Source organism: Xyrauchen texanus, chromosome 21 (assembly GCF_025860055.1).
Source record: "Xyrauchen texanus isolate HMW12.3.18 chromosome 21, RBS_HiC_50CHRs, whole genome shotgun sequence".
Classification (NCBI taxonomy): domain Eukaryota; kingdom Metazoa; phylum Chordata; class Actinopteri; order Cypriniformes; family Catostomidae; genus Xyrauchen; species Xyrauchen texanus.
Window position 1 is genome coordinate 12,568,956 of NC_068296.1, and position 6,415 is coordinate 12,575,370.

The window sequence follows — 6,415 nt, forward strand, 5'->3', positions numbered from 1 at the left end:
AATCTCCCACAGGTATTTCCCCAGACGCATCGCCGTGGGCCACACAGCCTTAACTTGCATATTGTAATACGACAACAACACCACTTTGTCAGGCTAATAAATGTATTGTCACTTAAACATAAATTTAACCAGTCATATTTTCACCTTGTACAATCCGCCAGGCACGTGTCTGAGTCCAGATTAGATTGTTGAAGACAATATTATGATTATGTCTCTTTTGTCATTTGTATCTCCCTTTGTAGAGGTGATGAAATCATTCATTTTAAAGTTAGACACGCAGAGTATCCCAGAAGACAAGAGCACTTCACCACTGCCATAAACATCACTCAATTTGCACTAACGCAGAGACAAATACAACTCAGAGAACGTATTATGAAGATGAACATATTTTCTACTTAAAACAAACTGTTATATGGAGTATAGCCAATAACTGATTAGGCTACTTTATATTATCCCCTATTAAACCCATACACTTTAAAAAAAAAAAAATGCTTGCGTAAAGGTGCAGTGCAACTACAAGCAATTTCTCCAATAAGGTAAGGGAGACCGTAGGCACAAATCTTCCTATCAACTAAGAAACATATGTGCTACATGTTCTATATTTAGGCTACTATACATTCAGTAAGGCTAGATCACAATCAGGGGTACTTCTAGGGGATATTCGGACTTAGCCTCTGTGGATATGTATGGGGCCGTCCTTTGATAGCATATCAGAATTGAATACACTTTATAATAATATCTTAAATAAATAAAATATTAGTACATCTTTATAAAAATCACTAAAACTAAAAGGTCCCACTTACCTTTGACGTGCTTTTAACACTATATGTACTTTAAAACGTGATAATAAAAAAATATATATCTTTTGTCCCTTTCTGTTTACCATAGTTCAACGCATTTTGTGTAAAGTTGTCAGTTGTATATTGATGCGTTGGGTGTATTATGCTGCCTTCAAGTGAACCTGGGAAGCTCCTACCTACAAATCTGGCACGACTTGTCACGCATTCAATTGGGAAACAAAATAAAGAAGATGCCCAACTTAAACAAATACATCATGAATGACAGCAAAAGCTTTCTTTTTTCTGTTCTACCAAAAGTGTTAAACTACCGAAGTTTCTATTCTAAAGTGTTAGCATCTGTAATTCATGTTAACTTCAAACTAACATTCTAGAGAGAGTTTTAGTTCTTTAACAGCAGTTATTACAGTCCCTTACAGTGTTTTCACGTGAACATGATCATGAAATAGCTGTTATAACAACTAGACCATATACATTGCCTGAGCATGCATAATTAAATTACTCAAGAGCAAGGGCTTATGTGTATCCCCTTGTTATACGATCTCATTGCTGCACAGTCCACCGTATTTTTTATTTATTTTTGTAAATGGAGAATTAAAACATTGTAAAATATATGACACACATATCTTATAGGCTAAGTCACTACATGCGTGGGTTATTTATTAAAACGGCAGTTTCCTGGCTGTTGAGAAGTCATTTGAATTTAGTATAGTATTCTTGGCCTGGGCTTGGAGGTATGATATACTAAAGGTGGTTAAGACATAACTTCATCTCTCTGTTTTGGTTTTTGGGTCACCATAGCAAGTGTGAGGAATCAGAAAACAGTTGGCCATTCTAAAATATTGCACTACCACCTAAAATCATCAGTCCTTACTCAAATAAACTAGATTTCATTCTGGACTGGCCGAGTGGCCATCCAGCCTTATCAACTATGGGGATGAGATGGGGAATACAAACATGGTAAATAAGGTTTTGGGTCATGTTGAGAGGTCAGATAAGCGAGGGAGAGATATAATAATGTGTATGGGCTCTAGGGATGGGTGGGGTGAAGAGGTGCACAGAGGGAGTCAGTTCTCAACCCCAGAACAGTGAACACAGAGGGACTTTTATGTCCTCTCACTAGAGGGTGAGAGAGGTTTATCCTCATGTTGTCGAAATACACACACAAACTCTCTCTAGCACACCCATATGATTGTGAGTGTGTGCACACGCAGTAGGAATTTCTAAACTCATGTTAAGTTTAGATGTCTAATGTCCTTTCTCTATTTCTCCTTGTCTTTGTTATTCTCTTGTTTGGAATTCTCCTTCACTTTATGATCAACACATTCTTGATCTTGATCTTGACAATCACAGTGCTGGTTTCAAAGCTGACAGAAGTCAGAAAAAGTAAAAGAGGAAATCTGAAGAGCTTCTGATTTGTTTTTACTTGGAAAAAGTGAACCTAAATAGTGTGATTGAAAACTTTTGGAGGTCACTGTATATATTGAAGGGTAGTGGAGTCTTTAATAATGGTTGAGGCTGAGCATAGACTTGATTTTGCATGTTTGAGTATTCATGCAGATTCAATTTCCAAAACATGATGTGGATTTTAACTAAGGGGTGTACTGTTGATGAACAAAGACATCTGGTAGCTCCATGCTTTGCAAACAGTCAGTTTGCCCTTTTTAATGTTATGTTACATAATTTGTTGTTTGTCTTTTCTATTTGTGTACAGCATTCTTCATGTCCTTACAAACTCAGAAACACCTGCAAACAGATAATATAATCCAAACAGATGCCTCTGGCTAACTCTTTTGACATAATTGAATTTGCCATCAATGAGGGGACTTGTTAATGCCAGTTCATTGTTGCATTTTAAGTAACTTGTCAGCTTTTGAAGCAAATTCACAACACAGTTAGCTATTAAGCTATGTGCCATGGTTAAACCTCATGTTCTGTTGACTTGGAATTTACTGTCTTTGGGCTCTATTTAATGGTGTAGATCGATATGAGACGATGAATAAAACACAGCGACATCAAGACCACAGCAATGTGATGTTGTGTTGCTGTGTCTTAGAGCAGAACAAGCAGACTTGTGTTTTCTCACAACACAAAAATGTAGGTATATTTGATGAGTTTAACTTCACTGTCTTTGGGCTCTATTTTCGTGAATGCTCAAGCTTTATTCAGTTTCCGTGAGAGTGCCGATTCGAAGTGCAATTTTCAAAGATTTTCCAGTGCAAAGTGCAAGTGGGCATGTTTGGGAGTGTTTGCGCATGGTAACAAAGTTGTGTTTCAATACCACGTCTGTTTTCAGCGTAATCTTTTACATTTTATGAAACAATATTTTTGTTTCTTAAAACGTAAAAAAATATTAGTGTATGGTGAAGTGTGAAGTGAATAACATTTATTATCTCATTACAATGGCACCTGACAAGGAGTGGATATATTAGGCAGCAAGTGAACAGTCAGTTCTATCGGGAAGACATGCAGGCTTGAGTGAAGTTTAAGGTGCCATTTATTTGATAAATGTAAAACAGAAAGCAATGTCTCTCTCTTTGGCGTAGGGCCCGTCCGGCGGTCCAAGGGAGTTGTGCCTGGAACCGTCATGTTCTGCCGGAGATAGGAGGCAGGGGCGAGGAGCCTGCCCCGTGCGTGACAGGGCTCAACTGGTGGTAGTGGTGGTTGCCTGTGTTTAGCACACTGAAACGGCAATGTGATAGATTGTGAGCAGATTATAAAGCAATGGCTTATATGCTATTGGCTAGGAATTACCCAGCTAATGATGTGATGATGTACAGCTGCTAGTCTTCCCAATAAAACTGTGCTGCACTTCCATTTCTTGAATTTAATGTGTTGGAAGCAGGATAAATGGGCAAGCATAAGAATCTGAGCAACTCTGACAAGGTCCAAATTTTAATGGCTAGACATCTGGGTCAGAGCATCTCCAAAACGGCAGGTCTTGTGGGGTGTTCCTAGTATGCAGTGGTTAGTACCTACCAAAAGTGGTCCAAGGAAAGACAACTGGTGAACCGGCGACAGGGTCATGGGCACCCAAGGCTCATTGATGTGCATGGTGAGCGAAGGCTAGCCTGTCAGTTCCAATCCCACAGAAGAGCTTCTGTAGCACAAATTGCTGAAAAACGTAATGCTGGCCATGATAGAAAGGTATCAGAACACACTGTGCATTGCAGCTTGCTGTGAATGGGGCCAAATAGCTGCACCCCAGTCAGAGTGCCCATGCTGACCCTGCCAAAAGTGCTTACAATAGGCATGTGAGTGTCAGAACATGACCATGTAGCATTGGAAGAAGTTCCATTCGCAACTTACAGGACTTAAAGGATCTGCTGCTTTGGTGTCTTGGTGCCAGAGACCATGTGGTGTATTTTTATCAAGTATACATTAATCAAGTATAATCAATGTCATTTTATTCTATTCTTTTATCTCGTCAGATCTTTTGTCTTCAGATCATTCTGTGTGTGTTGTGCTTCTTGACTGTCAGAACTTTCTACTTTCCTCTGTTAGGAGTTAGAATTGTTAGGCTGTGTGCAGAAACCTTTCTCTTTCTCTTTTAAAATAAAAAAAAAGATGAAAAAAGAATGACTGATAAACATGGCAAGCGTTGTGTGTTCCCATGTTTATGCTCTATGGCTGAAACGGACACACACCAGTTTTGTTTTTTGTGTTTGGGGGAAGAGCATGCTGCTCTTGCATTGGGGCGGGGCGGGTGCAAGCATTGCGATCTGTTTACAGTCAAAATGCTTCGCACTCATCTCGCTTACTTCCAAGAGCCAGCGCCCACTCTTTCATTGTGGGGTTCATGAGGGGGACGCTGAACATCTGAACATTCCATGCACAATAATAAAGCGGCTGAGGAATTACTCAAGGTGGTTACTCGGGCTGTGGCCAGGCTATAGTTTGACTGGCCACACAAACAAGAGACCCCCAAATGCTCTAAACTAGAAGACAGATTTCTGTCTGGTGAAAAGGAAGGGAACGCTATATCAGTCCCTTCCTTTCTTTGATGACATCCATGACGAGCTCTCTCGTTCATGGAGGAAACATTATACTTCCCGTGTCTTCGTGCCCTCAATGTCGACATACAGCTTTTGTGTGTTTGGGGGAAGAGCATGCTGCTCTTGCATTGGGGCGGGGCGGGTGCGAGCATTGCGATCTGTTTACAGTCAAAATGCTTCGCACTCATCTCGCTTACTTCCAAGAGCCAGCGCACACTCTTTCATTGTGGGGTTCATGAGGGGGACGCTTAACCTCTGAACATTCCACGCACAATAATAAAGCGGCTGAGGAATTACTCGAGGTGGTTACTCGGGCTGTGGCCAGGCTATAGTTTGACTGGCCACACGAACAAGAGACCCCCAAATGCTCCAAACTAGAAGACAGATTTCTGTCTGGTGAAAATGAAGGGAACGCTATATCAGTCCCTTCCTTTCTTTGATGATATCCATGACGAGCTCTCTCATTCATGGAGGAAACATTATACTTCCCGTGTCTTCGTGCCCTCGATGTCGACATATTCGACTATCGTGGGTGCCGAGGCATGGGGGTATTCAGTGATGCCACCGGTAGAAGAGACACTTGCTGTTATCTCTCACCTAGCTCGGCATCATCACTAAAGAGACCCACTCTCCCCACAAAGCCGTGCAGGACCACCTCCACACTTGTGGGGAAGGATTATCAGGCAGCAGGTCAGGCTGGTGCTGCAATGCACACTATGGCAGTGTTACAGGCATACCAGGCTGATCTGTTGAAGGATCTGAGTGCGGGCACCCCGGTCGACGAAGAGGCTTTCTCTGAGATTCGTCGAGCCATGGATCTGTCTCTCCGCGCGACCAAGCAGACGGCTCGCACCATTGACCGGTCTATGTCTGCTTTAGTCAGCACAGAGAGACACTTATGGCTCAACCTGTCGGGAATCAGAGACATTTTTCCTTCTCGATGCCCCGGGTTTGCCTTCTGGCTTATTTGGTGATGCTATGAATTCGGGCAATTCCTTCTTCGCCACACTCAGGTAGAGGGGCCGTCGGCCACCCAGCCCCACCCCGGTCCTTCTAGAAGGGAGGATAAAAAACAAAACGTGGTGAGTCATGCTCCCCCTCGTAGAGACTAGGGGCCAGCTCGTCGCCCTCAGCAGCCCCAAAGCAAGACCTCAGGGCAGCCTTGTGGGGGTAGCTCCCCTCGGGTATGGGCGTGTGAAGCATTCACCTGTACCTTCCCGATACCCCCACGAAACCTATCCATTCCCGCCTTCTCTGGTGTTTTGGGAGTTAGAGGTTTCCAGCAAAATGTTGGGTGTTCCGTTGCATTAGTCCAGCTACTCCCAGGTGTTTCTCTGTGGGTTCTAAGAACAGTAGAAAAAGGCTACAGTATTCAATTTGATCGCCGTCCTCCACTTTTCAATGGCGTGGTTTCCACTACCGTGAAACCGGAACAAGCATGTCTACTGTGGAAAGAACTGCAAAATCTCTTGGTCAAAGGTGCCATAGAACATGTTCCCCTTCCAGAAGGTTACTACAGCAGATACTTCCTGGTTCCCAGGAAGGGTGGGGGGTTGCGTCTGATTTTAGACCTTTGAGGCTTGAATCGCTCAATCAGGGCGTTCAAGATGCTAACTGTCAAGT